The sequence below is a fragment of the Rhipicephalus microplus genome, chromosome 4 (assembly GCF_043290135.1).
Source record: "Rhipicephalus microplus isolate Deutch F79 chromosome 4, USDA_Rmic, whole genome shotgun sequence".
NCBI lineage: Eukaryota > Metazoa > Arthropoda > Arachnida > Ixodida > Ixodidae > Rhipicephalus > Rhipicephalus microplus.
This window is the reverse complement of record NC_134703.1, coordinates 25,930,349-25,945,129: the sequence shown is the minus strand read 5'-3', so window position 1 is coordinate 25,945,129 and position 14,781 is coordinate 25,930,349. Positions and strand designations below refer to the sequence as shown.

Here is a 14,781-nt window from a genome sequence, read left to right as displayed (position 1 = left end):
TACGTTATGTGGCACTAATAAATAAAAAATCACCCGGTAAAAATACTTGGATCACCCGACGAACGCTCCAACTACAACGCAGACTTCGGAGACAAAAATAAAAAGGTCAGAAAACCGTATTGCTATTCACTAGATGATTCTATTGCTACATTAGCAACAAAACTGAATTACAAACTCTGGAGGATAAGGCGAAATACTATGGTGTATCACTTCACTCTTTTATTAAGGCGTCACCTGAAAAGATTTGTAGATCTATTAAGCCGAGTTCATGTAGAACTACCTCATTTTCACTACATGGGCATATTATTACTGATGACACAGCCGCATCTGCTGCTTTCACAATCACTTTAGATCTGTATTTAAAGCAGATAATGGTTTTCTTCCAATGTTCAATATGTCTTTGCCACCTATGCGTCATGTGAGAATCATTGAGCAGGGTATTTTAAGCCTTCTGCTTAACATAGGTGTTAAAATATCACCTGGCCCAGACGATATCCCAAACGCTTTCTTAGAAAGATATGCATAATGGTCTGCGAAGCATTTACTCGTATCGTTCAAAAAATATCTCAGTGACGGTTCATTGCCGGAGGACTTGAAAACCGCGAGAATCAAACCACTCATTAAATCTGGTGATAAATCCAACATCGCAAATTGTCGGCCCATTAACATCTACTTCATGTAAAATCTTCGTGCACATAATTTTAAATTATATAGTCGAGTTTCTTGAAAAGTTTGAAGTTTTAACAAATGCACAACATGACTTTAGACATGGGTATTCTACAAGTACACAATTCTCGGAATTATGTATGATTTTGCCGAATGCACAAATAAAGGATATCAGACAGACGTTGTATACACGGGTTTTAGTAAGGCCTTTGATAAAGTATCACATAATAAATTACTTTGCAAACTGGGTTTTATTATAACAAATAATACTCTACTGGCATCAAAGCGTACCCGATGAACCGTTACAAATACGTTTCTCTATATGGCACCTGCTCAGGTCGAGTTGGCGTTGTTTCCAGCGTCCCTCAAGGGTCCGTGCTTGGGCCTCTATTATTCTTGATATTTATAAATCACATCACCACTGATAATAATGTAAAGATGAAACTCTATGCAGACGACTGCGTGATTTATGAAACAGTTAAATCAATCGAGGATCAGATTAGGTTAAATGAAAACTTCCAAAGAATCATATCATGGTGTGATCAGTGGCAGATGACTATAATTACGACGAGATGGTCTTTATGCGAATAACCCCCAAAAAGAAACCACTTTTTTTTTTCATCACAGGGCAAACGAAAACACTCGTTCTGAGGTCGATGGATATAAATACCCGGGTCTTTGGTTAACGAAAAATTTATCATGGTCAAAACATATAGATGTTGTTACGAATAAGGCATCGCACAAATTATTTCAAGGCAAGTTTTAAAATTATCAACTCCTTCTGTTTGTTTCCTTGCATACCAGTTCATCATAACTTTTGTGCTTGAATATGCCGTGCCGATTTGAGACCCATACACCAAAACGAATATTAGCAAACTCGAAAGATTACAAAAAAGTAGTTCGTTACATATATAACTCACACGGTCGTTCTCCAATTACTGAACTCGTCAAACGATCACAGTTTTCTCAGTTAGCCATAGAGGTAGAATTCGCCGACGGAAATTATTCAAGTTACCAAAGAGTTAAAGGGCATTACAGCATAGACTCCTCTCACATTATTAATTATTCTCTGGGTTACCCAACCAGGCAAATACATTCTTTCACGATAATGCCTTTATTTCCACAAAAAAAAAACTGCTTTAAATTCTCTTTTTTGCCCTAAAACTACTGTTGATTGCAATAACCTACCCGAAAATATTGTAACACGGACCTTGCTTTCTTTGTTTGAAATAATACATGCAGTACCTCGCTAGCACCTTTGAGTATACTTCTTTTTTATTACTCGTTCCAATATATTGCATAATGCTGTTTAATCTGACAATTTTTTTCTCGAAATTTTATTCTCTTTTGTGTTTATTCAGCTTGTCCTTGTACTCTTGCATGTCACAGTTACAATTTGCTGTTAAATTATGTTGTGATTTTGTTAATTTTCTTAGCCTCATTGTTTTATCTGTACGCATTGTATTTTTCACTTCATGTATTTTCTTTAAATACTATTATGTCTTTTTTTTATTATCATGCATCAATGCTTCACACCTGCTATAGTCTTTGCTTGAGACTGCAGTATCAATGAATGAATAAGTAAAGCAGGGCACTGTCGAAAACATTTAGCCTATACCAGTGCATTGCAATTATCAATGGTGCAACTCATAATGGCGCCCGCTATCTTTGTGTCGCTTAGCGCTTACACTGACGGCAACTCAAATTGTTCAGTACCACGACAATGAGTGGTTTTCCATCTTTAGCTTACGTGATCACTCCTTATTTTTCGCAAGTTCATTGATCTGATTGAAAAACGTGGGCCCCGTTCTAAAACAACGAGTGAGATGGACCAAGGGGACATTGATTGGGGGGGGGGGGGGTAGATCTGTTTTGAAATCAGTAAGCAAAATCGCGTTACAAGAAAGGCTAGCTCAGTCACATGTATTAAAGAAAACATGCGCCGAAGGGCAAAAATGTCCGCACCTTATAAGCGTTTAATCGGCATTTAGTATAAGATGTTAATAAGGTTAGCAACCATGAACAGGGTAATTCAAGATATGATTAGGCAACTGGGAGTCACCACAAGAAAGTGAAAGAAAGATGGTACATCTGATGGAAAGAACTATAAGGAAAGGCTGTGCAGATTTCAAAATACTGCAAGGAATATCGCAAGAGAAAATGGAAAGCCTTGCGGTTTGTGGACCCGCGTATCTGCCCTAAATATTCGCAGTTTGATGAGACAGGTGTCATCTGAAACGAAGTTTTGGAGATGACTAAGCACCTTTTAATTAAATGTAAAGGTATTCACTCATCAAAAACTCGCCGAAAGGTGTTCACTCAGCGAAATTTTTGCCAATAGTATTTGCCTTTTACCGTTGAGTGGGTTCACTGTTTCAATGTCAACGGAGCAATACAATTTCCGTCAAATAATTAAGAGTCTGTGAATTTTTGATATCTTCAAAATTAAATTACCAACACGTATGCAATTCCAGCTTTTAAGGGACTACCGACGCAATACTGATAACGGAATAAATGCGTTTCCGCTAAAACTGCTGTGTCACCGAAGCAAACGTCTCACCAATCCACTATCATCACCATGAGATTGGTCATGGTACGGTGGAGATTACGGCTGGATTCGGACACACAAGTGTGATGTTTGCACAAGTGTATGTGATTAATAACAGATACAAGTGTTACTGATGTGAATTGTTCTTGCCGACGCAGTATTCGAAAATAATATTTACCAGCCATTGGTGCTACGGTACATGACGGGATAATCAATTTATCTGTTTCATTAAATGTCTAGTTGAATGTGTTGCGTTCAGTTCAAAATTACCCAACTCTTATGCCTCACTTGTATTGAATATATAGTCGCTGCTGTAGCTCAATGAACAGTTACAAAATATCCAGAATGCTCTAGACGCTGATACATACTATCTTGCCTCATTTTGCATACTTGTAGTAGTTTTTGTCAGTTAAATGTAATCGTAGTTATCTTCGTTCCAGTTTATGAATATTTGTTGCAAATTAAATTTTATAGATTTCTTGAGCTGCTTCGAAAATGGCTGCGTTGCTATCTGAAAATTATTGGATTCGTATTCAGATGGGTTATAATGATCGATATTTGTACATCCTTACAGATGATAAACAATTGTGCACGATTAAAATCATGCGTAGTACGTGACGCCCTGCGCATATATGTCACACCCAAAGTTTGGTTTATCTTCAATGAACGCCATGGACTATCCGCCTAGGATGCATCTCATCACAACTGCATAATATTCAAGGTAATCTGTGCAAGGGTACTTGAGTACACGAATCTTATCTTTCCTTTCTTTCATTTGTTTCCTGTATTTCAGCTTTCAGCCAACAGTTTTCTTCATGAGCATGAATTAGTTCAATGAATTCTTTAAAAAATACACATAACTTGAAATACGCAAGTGCGGTTCTAGCAGTCACAGAACTACTTTTTCAAGTGAGATACAACTGTCAGTAAAAACTTTCTGTGACGGCTTCAGGAAGCATACTTAAAAACAGCGAATGTACACTCTTTGTCGAAATCGAAAGCATGCAAGCTGGTTTGACTGCAATGATTATGGAGTGGACAGGAGGTTGCGTAAAGCAAGTTGTGCCACGGCCGCTGGATGAAAAAGCACGCGCTCTTTTATCCAGCGGCCGTGGTTGTATACTCTACCTATCTGTTTTGTCGGAGGAACTCTTCTTTCTGTGTGAGGAAGAATTCCTTTGACACTGGTCCTGCCCCTTTTGTGTTCGTCTGCGAGAGACGTGTAAAGCTTGTTTTCAGGCCTGCCTGGTATTGGTATAGTTAATCTTTAGTGTTCACACAAATACCTTGCAAATACTATGTAAATACTTAACATATACATCTTTACATTTCATTAGTGTGTTCTTAGTTTACCATGTATTGTGCATATGTAGACATATGTTTTGTAACCATTCTTGTGTATCTGTGTATGTTGTGTTCCGTGTACATATGTAAACATGTCTTTTTGTAACAACTACTGGTGTGCCTGTGGATGTTGTGTTCTGTCGTGATGTTCTGTTGGATTGTATTTGACGTTCACTGTCCGTGAGAATAAATTTCTCTAAACACCTCACAAGCTGCAGAATAAACTAAAACTTGTACTCATCCTCCTGGAGGTTCATGAGCGTCACGAGACGCAGCCGCCTGGCATATACGGTGAAAAGCCCGTACACGCTTTACAGAGACTGGGCGCATAAGGCGACCTCATCCATGAGAACACGATGGCGGTTAGTTGGCTACTTACTTGAGACATACGACAATTCACCAAGAGTCACACGAGCACCCACGCACGAGACAAAAATACTGGTCCAGCGCAAACACTCGCCCGTAATTTGTTCCAGTTTCTTGCGTATGGTGCAACTTATATTCATTTTTCACGCGGCTCAAGTAAGACATGTCAACTTATATAGCCGATAAGGTGGCATAATAGCTAACCTACATAAAGCAGTTAAAATCGTGGCTAACACAACAGCTATATAGTTAGAAACAATAATTGACATACATTCTTTACATATATTTACAGCTATAACATCGTGGAGGTGGGGTAGTAAGGGAATTCGGGGAAGGTACCTCCCCCCCCTGAAAATTTTTAATTTTTCTGGCGTATATATATATATATATATATATATATATATATATATATATATATATATATATATATATATATATATATATATATATATATATAAGGTATGGGATATGGCACAACGGGAGCGTTGTCAACAAGGATAAATATATTTATTTCCCAACAGTTTCGGGAGGGGTCCTCCCTTCATCAGGGGACTCATCCCCTGATGAAGGGAGGACCCCTCTCGAAACTGTTGGGGAATAAATATATTTATCCTTGTTGACAACGCTCCCGTTGTCCCACTATATAATATATATATATATATATATATATATATATATATATATATATATATATGCGCACGTACAAACGCACGCACGAACAAACAAGCATGGCTGAATACCCCCCCCCCCTCGAAAAATTTTTGGCTACGCTTCTGGGGAGGGGAGCTTGTCGTTAAGCTTAATTCTATTGGAATTGATTTCGTCGCTGATGGCAAGTTGTGTATTATTGCTTTCGCGCGTACACGCATAATGAGAGGACTTTTGGGCTCCCGTGGTGGTCTTGACCAATGGAAAGAAAGCATGTCTGGCACTGACATGGCTGTAAAAGAAGCTCGACGTGTCATCCTTTCCTGATAAACCTCTTTTCTTCCTGACAACTCAATCGCGGTGCGCGCCAGGCAAGCTAAGCGAACAGGGAGTGTTCCTGTGAATCGTATCCAAGTTAGAAGAGCGCCCGCAGCACCGCCGAAAGAATAAGATGGATGGGCGGCGTCCGCGACTTACCGACGTCGAATGAGAGGCCACCGCGCACCTTTCAAACTTGCCGCCGTCGAAGAGCGCTCCGGCTGGCGGGCATCCGGGTTACGAGGAACAAGTCCCACACAAGACGCGGCGGCGGTTTCTCAGACGGGCACTAGTGACACGAGAGAAAACGAACAGCGCAAGGACAGGAGGTCTTCGCCTGAGCAGTCAAAACTGTCCACTTGCCCAAATCGGCCTGGAATGGCAGCCACCAGCGACCACCACCGATGGTCTTAGAATGAATGGACCGCAGGTTGCCACGCGGCTTTCCCGCCGGACAAGAGGAGCGTCATTCGGAGAGAAGAAACTTCGCCCCATCCTCCTCTCCCGCACCCCGCCGGGGCATAAGCGCTGTCCGGGACCTTTGCGTGAACTTGAACGACTAATGCAACCCTGCATCTCCTCGCCCATTTTTTTCGAGAAGCGAAGCATGCACCCACCGCGATGCGCCGGCCTCACATGCAGTTTCCGACTCTCTTTCTTGCATCACAAGAGTCCGAATAAAATCCCAGAGATAACAAGAACCGACACCTGTGCAACGTAACCTACAAATTCTCTCCCCCCCCCCCCCCCTTGTTTTCTCTTGATGTTGTTGCCACCTCTCCCGACTTGCTTGCTCACCGCTCGCGGTGAGTGCTGGAATCATTCACGCGAAACGCCGGCTCGTACACTTTCTCTTGAGCCAAGGTGTCTTGCCTGTATCGCAATAACTGTAAAGCCTTGCCTCACCTCGCCGCTTCGCCCTGTTCTCTCTCTCTCTCTCTCACACACTCCGTTTACACATGATAAAACGTGCGCAGCTAGACAGTGAGGGCGCGTGTATTTGTTTGCGTGGCGAAGGGGTGAGTGGGTTTCGTGAGCCGACAGCGTCACCCTCGCCCCCCCCCCCCTCTCGCCCCTTCACTGTAATCGCTATCATGCGCTGACGTGAGCGAATACCAAGCAACACTTAATGAGCGTGTCGGCAAGAGGGTAGAAAGAAATTCGAGCGGAAAAAAAAGAAACAGCTGAGTTGATTAGAGATGAGGCTGCTGGTGCAAGTAGCTTCCCGCGATAGCAGCTGGAAATGCCGGTGATTAGCAAGGTTCGCCGCGAAATTCTTAGATACTGCTGCTGATATCTACCGGTGATCAGGGTTAGGCAGAAGACTACGTGATAAGCTGGCAGTCGAGGTGTGTTGCGTACAGGTATTTCAGTGCGCAAGAACCCTGTAACGAGAACCGAATATAGAGTCCGGGACGCAACTTACTGTCTGCGCTCGCTCAAAAACGAAGAAAAAAGAGAAAAACATTCAGGTTTCCTTACATCCTCATTTCACAATATTTGTTTTCGTCGGCTTGTTTCTTCTAGTCAGTATATTGTTTTGATTTCTTACTTCAGGAGTAGCTTCTGTGTGCACGTTCGGGAGAGAGAGAGTGAGAAAGGAAAGGCCGGGAGGTTAACCAGATATTAGCATCTGGTTTGCTACCCAACACTGGGGGCGGGGAAGTAGGGGCAAGAAAGAGGGGGTAGATAGAGAGAAAAAAACGCACGCGCACTCATAAAAAAAAAAAACGAAAACACACACAGGAAGGGCGTCCTAGCTACAACCGTTCAGTAAGGCCGGTCGATCGCAAAAAGTGTAGTAGTGCTTTCAAGGCCCTCTTCTGTGAAGTCGCGTCCTGACGATACTGTAGAATTCCCTGCTCCGACAGAGGTTGATCATCTAATTTGTTGAGTTTCTTGCGAAGGCATAGTCATTGTTTACTATACGCTAGGCACTCACAAAGAACATGTTGAATTGTTTCCTGTTTGCCACAGTGGCCACAGGCTGCGGTGTCGGCCATTCCAATGCGGAAAGCGTAGGCGTTGGTAAACGCAACGCCCAACCTTCGATTCCGAAAACTACAAATTAGCCTGATGCGACAAAATTGTGGTGAATTTATCCCTATTAGAGTCGTTTCTTCATGTACGAAGTGTGAAAGCCTGGCCTCTATAAAAATTACAATAAGTTTGTTTCCTCGTGGTTCCTCGCTTTATTATACGGGAAGCAATACACTGGAAATATTTTCATTTTTTAAATATTTACATAGCAAGGTGTGATCGTTGGTTCGGCCACCGTACATATGATGCATATCAGTGGTGACTTGGTGTTAATCGACTAATCCACACACCAATGTGCTTCGGTTGCAGTGACCTTGTGTGGCGTGCGCGCGCGTTTGTGTGTGTGTGTGTGTGTGTGCATGTGTTTGCGTTGTCGCTTGCATAAAACTTTTATAGCATGCGCGTTACGAAAACATAACACCATATGCAAAACGGTCCATCAAACTGAGTGTTGTTTTTCAGTAATTATGCGCGAAATGATATGGTAGACAATTACTGATGGCGCTGATGGCGCTCAATTACGCAGAATGGTTACGTCGAAAGTGCTTACCTCAGTCCACAACTCTGTCCTCTTCAAAACAATATCCCGCCATCACTGTCCTCTAGAGCATTTTTTTTTTCATCTTGCTACCTCCAATTTCTTTCAGCCAAGAAAGATCCGAGCTAATTGCAATACACATCATTGGACTTCATTTCCGGCCCTTCTTGCCTCTGCGTGGGGTGCACAAACTCACCATACTCAAGAAAATACTTGAAATGGGGGCCCACGAGTGGATTCTTTCATTACAAAATCACACACCGCGGCGGTGCATTGTTTAGTGTTCGACTAGTAACCCGAAGGTCAAGTGTTCGAATCGCGACCGCATTTACCAAATGTTAGAGGTTCATGAGCTTAGATTATGTGCACGTTATAAGGAGGCCCGGGCGGTCGGAACTATTATATCGCTTTGGTATTTATACCAGTCGGAACGATCATAGTTGAATTGCCAACAGTTATTCTTTTGACCATAAATTAAACAGTCATACAGCCACAGTTTTACCGACAGGAGGGCTTCTATAGATATGATTCGTTGATTGAAATTTTGTGCTGGCAAATAACGTTTCGTCTATGCTTCGTCTATGTAACGAAAAAGTGCTCAATAAAATAAAAGGAAAGCGTGTTTTTTCACCGAGTTCGTATTTCGATGATACTACCAAACTGCAGAATGTACGTGTGCGTATGTAACCGTGTTACTTTCACGCCAGCTTGTCTATCTAAACTCTGACACGGAAATTCGTCACGAGTAACGCATTTCTTGTAATAATACCCACAACATACAGAACGTATGATCCCTGATCTGTGTTGCTAGCCTTGCGTCGCAAAATAAATAACATCTTTCGCGCATGAGACGCAGTTATTTTCTTGCGCAAGCAGAAAAATCTATTGTTCAATGTCTGCGATTTTGCGGGTCGTTCACAATAACAACATATGCAAAATCGGCAGAGCATAAGAAAAACTACTGCACAAATTACGAATGAGTGATTCATGCCCCCTCCCCTCCGGGTTACATTAAGCTTGGCGATGATGACTGTCGTATCAATTAAAGTAAGCCAATTTAAGGCCATGAAACGCATGATGTTATCATCAGAACTAACAACAACGTTCATAGTCTTGGCATTCACATGTAAATGATTTTCACGGTAATTATTGTTCATTTTTCACAAAATTCCAATGCTTTGTCGTTTCGTTAAAATTTGTTTGTCACCAAAGGACGAGTGGGTGAAAAAAAAAAGAAAGGTATTTACCTTTTGATTGTGACAACGAAGTCGGTCACAGCAGTAGCTCCTGACAGTGTCGCGCGGTTCACGGTCAACGCGCACAACACTACGCGAATCTCTCGCTGTGCTCCCACTTCGCAAACACGAGCAATTGCCGCTCGACGCATGCAACCGCTTGCACTACCAGCGCATTTTCTTAAGAGGCGCCATCACGACGATACGAGATCACGACTTCATAATCAAACATCGCCCATCGCGAGGTCTTTGGAAATGCTCTAGGTGGCCTGCAGCGGTAGACGACACACACACACACACACACAAGTACACACACATAGGACGGTTATACGACACCCTCAGCCTCGACCACTAAAATTAGCCCCTCCCTTGTTGCATTGCACGCGCCACATGTAATCGGGCAAAGCAGCGAGCGAGAAAGCGGCGCAGCACGATTGCCTTTTCGCGTTGACAACGCGGGCAGCCGCTCTTTTCTTTTGGTACCAAGAGTAAACCAAAACGGAAGAGCAACTTCCAAAACGGCGCACGCCGCGCTGAAGTGTATATAACGTTAAACCAGTTCTGAATCATACGTTTTCACCGTGCAGCGCACGCAAACGGTGTTTGTAACATGCAGTGCACCGTAAGATAGCACGAAGTTCTTCCTTCGTCCGACGAGGCCTCCGCCAGCTCCAATCTTCCTTTCAGCCTGAACTTCCGAGCGCGCGATGTAAACCAAGCAAAAGCAAAAGAGGTTTGCCCTGGTATAGAAAGAAGCGAGGAAGGATGGTGGCGCAGTGTACGCAGCATAGTTGAGTGAGTGCGTGTTCTTGATGCACGCACCACTCACGCACGCGTGCGTAAGAAATTGCAGATACACAGCGCTGATATTCCCTCCCCTCCGGTACCCCACCCTCTCCTTCATTTTGCATTACGTGGTGCGGCATTCTTCCGCACTGAGTCATGGCGCTCACGTCCTTTCTTTTTTGACTCCGCCGTTGCTTCCCGCGTAACCAGTGCTCGCCGACACAACGGCGTGGAGGAGCCGGGTTTAACGGCCGAGCCCCACGGCTTCCTGGAAGTCGGGGTTCTGCACATGGGCGACAGTGTCAGATAGTACCGACGGAGCGTGGGGTCGGCCGATCGGAGGCGTCACAAAGAAGACATGAATTATTTACGGAGCGAGCGAGTGTTGCGCCTGCCTTTCGACATTCGAGATGCAGCTTTTTTTTCGTGAGTCAAGGTACGTCATCACCACAGTTGAACGCCCGGAGCATTTCATTTACGCTGCTTTGCGCCGCGCGATATGACGATCGGCCCTAATTTTGAGAGCGTTTCGTTCGGAAACCACTGCTTTACACTGGCCAGATGTATCCACAGGTGATTTTTACTACACGGTGATTGGCTCACAATCTGGCACACGAACTTTTCATTTTTTTTTAGTAAGTGTCAATATCTTCAGTATCTTTTCTCAGCATTTTTGTTCGCAGCACCATTACATGAGTGGTGAATTAAATTCCGCTGCCTATAAAATAAGTTGAAACGCCTGACCACTTTGTTTTTAATCATTTTCGGCAAAATAGGCTGCTTTCTGAAAAGTCTTGAATTAGTGTATAATATAACAAATGCAGTGACACGCCACCGTGCTATAATAGTTACAGTGTTCGACTTTCGACCCGAAAATTCCGAAATCGAATCGCTGCCGCATTTTGGTTGCTCGTTTATATACTTAGCTTTAGGTGGATGCACGCTGAAGAAGGCCAGGTAGTCAAAATGTCCGGAGCCTACCTTTATGGTGACTCTCCTAATCATATCGTGGTTTCGGGTCATAAACCCCAGCAGTTAAACTAATTTAGTGCACGTACACTCGCCCAGCTCTGCCGTCCACCTTTACCATGCTTTACCGCCTTTACTGTCGATGCGGCAAGATGGCAACACCTTGGGCACTAAATATTATCGTTGTATTCGAATGGTCGACCTCAAACGCCATTGATGAGTGAGCACTGGTTTTCATTAAGGTTCACACCGATCGGCCGCTCACTTACTGAGGGATATCTTAACAGTTCACTGAAATGCGTCGATTGACTAGTTGGTCAATTTATTTATTTATTTATCAGATACTGCCGGCTGCCTTTTGGGAGCCATGGCAGGAGTGGGTACATCACATTGCATCGTTTCAGTCGACAGCCGAAATAAAAAAAAAAGAAAGAAAAACAGAACAAATGCACATATGTCTAATGACAACAACACATGCGGCCGAATGTGAACTCAAGGCGCGAACATAAAAAGAAGTCCAACAGCATTTGCAATAATACACTGAGGTATGACACAGGAGCAATAACACATACAGAATCGAGTGATTAAACACCCGAAAGACGCATACAACATTTCAGAACATGAGTGAAACGGCCAATGAACCAAATAAGCATGTGAACCGAAGGACAGCTTACGTCAACAGTAGAATACCGCGAAATAAATGGTTACCCGCAAACATTTCAAGCTGTAAAAGAGAAAGAATGACAAGAACTGCGCATAACATCACAGATAATCTTGCACGGCATTTGTGAACGCATGGACTGATGATAGGCCGACTATGTCACATGGAAGCTCGTTTCATTCCGCTATCGTTCGAGGAAAAAACGAAAATTGATACACCTTCGTCTTAACTCGTGGCCTTACAATCGTCTTACTGTGCTTCCATCTTGTTGGCCTTGCGCTGTTATACTGCATGTAATCAGTGAAGCCCATTCTAATGTTACCGTTTACAATATTGTAAAGCATTTGCAGTCGATGCAGTTTCCTGCGTAATTCTAGCGTTGGAAGTTCGCTCAAATGTCTAAGGTTAGTAATGGACACGTGCCCGCCGTAAGAGCTGAAGATGAATCTCAGCGCTTTTTTTTTTGAACGCGTTCAATGCAATCGATTTCCCATTTGGTGTGCGGGTCCCAAACTACGTCCGCATATTCTAATAGCGGTCTAACTAATGTCGTGTAGGCCACAAGCTTAGTTTTAGGAGTGCAATGCATCATGCGATTTCTTAGCATGTAAAGTTTTCTCAAAGCCTTGGAAACAATGAATTGCACATGACCACTCCAGCTTAGCGTAGAACTGATATGCAAACCCAAGTATTTAAATTGGTCTACTGAAGCTAACGGAACATTATTGATGCTATAGGTGCAAACCAGCGGCTCCTTCTTGCGTGTAACACTCATCTGAACACACTTGGAAGTGTTTAGGCGCATCTGCCATTTTGAGCACCAGTTGCTAACAGCTGCTAAGAAGTTGTTTAGTATTTGTTGATCTTTCACTAACTGAATGTGCATGTATGCAACGCAGTCGTCTGCAAATAAACGGCAACATACTGGTGATGTAATCTGTAAATCATTAATATAGATTAAAAAGAGTAACGGGCCAAGCACCGAACCCTGAGGAACGCCTGAAAGAACAGATGCAAATTCTGAGTCCGAATTGCCTATGTGAAACTGCCTACGCCGTGTAAGATACGAGTCGAGCCACTGTACTATCCGAGGATTGTCAAAAAGGCATCGGATATTTAACATTAAATGTCGGTGTGACACATGGTCGAAGGCTTTTTCAAAATCAAGAAAAACCATGTCAATCTGTCCACCCTTGTCAATCATTACCATTAGATCATTTACAGTGTGAATAAGTTGCGTTGTAGTGGACAAATCGCGCCGAAAACCATGCTGACTACTTAAAAAATAATTGTTGTCCTCTAAGAAAGAACAGATATGCTTAAATATGAAATGTTCCAAAACCTTGCTACAAGTGCGCAGTAGCGAAACTGGTCTGTAGTTGATTACTTTAAGCTTGTCACCAGTCTTATAAATAGGCACCACTTTTCCAGTTTTCCATTCTAAAGGTATTTCCGCTGTCCGTATACTTTCTTTAAAGATTATGTTCAGATACTTCGCGCACCATTCGGCGTATATGCGCAGGAACATATTTGGTATGCCATCCGGGCCGTTAGATTTTTTAGTGTCTAATTCGAGTAGCGCCGAAAAAATGCCGCTCTCGTTGATTTCTATATCCGGGATAGCATAACTAGTTTTCGGATATGACGAAAGCTGAACGGTGGCGCGAGAAAACACAGACGAAAAGTAGTCATTAAATGTATTGGCTATACAGTTACTGTCATCGGTGATAGTGTCATCAAGTTTCATTTTGCTAATAGCCTCATTCTTATTCGTTAGGTGCAACCAGAACTTTCTTGGGTCATTTGCCAAAAATGACCAAAATATGGAAAAGACCGAACGTTCCACTGTACAATTACAAATAACCTAACCTAACTTGAAACTTCGCTGAGCTACACATCTTGGAAAGTACGACCCTGATGCGTGGCTGTTATGCGCAGTGCAGTCTGTGCACTTTCCTTATTATGCAGGGTGCCGTAGATATAAGTCTAGCTAGAGGTTGAAAATGTGCCGACGCACTTTGTAACAACGTGACAAAATGCTTCTTGCTGCCTATTGCATGGAGTAAGCCTCAACTTTAAGGCCTTGAAAAACATGTTATCATCAGAACCAACAGCAGCGTGTATATATCTTGGCATTCACGTGTAATGATCTTTGTTAATGATTGCTTATTTAGACAAGAGTTATTAATTAGTAATCCCTTAAAGGTAACGAAGCTTAGCCGAAATTTCCAATGAGGGCTCTATAGATCGGTTTGCTGAAGTCTAGTTTGATGTTTTTAAACTTTCTATATATTAATTATTGGTGTTTTGTTCACCGTGGTGACGTATCAGTTACGGTGCTCGGTTGCTGATACAAATGTCGCGGGTTCCATTCCGGCCGTGGTAGTCGCATTTCGATGAAGTCGAATCGGCTTAAAGGCCCGTGTACTGTACGTGTGATGTCAGTGCGCGTCAAAGAACACCAGAAGATTGAAATTTCCGCAACCCTTCACTACGACACCTGATAGTCATATCGTGGTTTTTCGACGTAAAACTCCAGTTATTATAGTTATTTTTTATTAATTATTTTTTTATTATTTCGGGTGCTTGCAAAATTTGAAGAAAAAAAAAGGAAATGGCAAACGCCAGCCTAACACTAGTGCTGCGAAATCAGACGGAAGTG

General features: G+C 42.7%; 1 protein-coding gene across 1 annotated transcript in view; it reads right to left on the bottom strand.

The window, feature by feature from the left end:
- LOC119171570 (uncharacterized) overlaps nucleotides 1-6,618 on the bottom strand; it is an 85,757-nt gene extending 79,139 nt beyond the window's left edge. Inside the window, exon 1 of the mRNA XM_075892374.1 lies at nucleotides 6,050-6,618. The gene's annotated coding sequence lies outside the window, so the exon portion shown is untranslated. The remainder of the gene's footprint in view (nucleotides 1-6,049) is intronic.
- Between the last annotated feature and the right edge of the window lie 8,163 nt (nucleotides 6,619-14,781).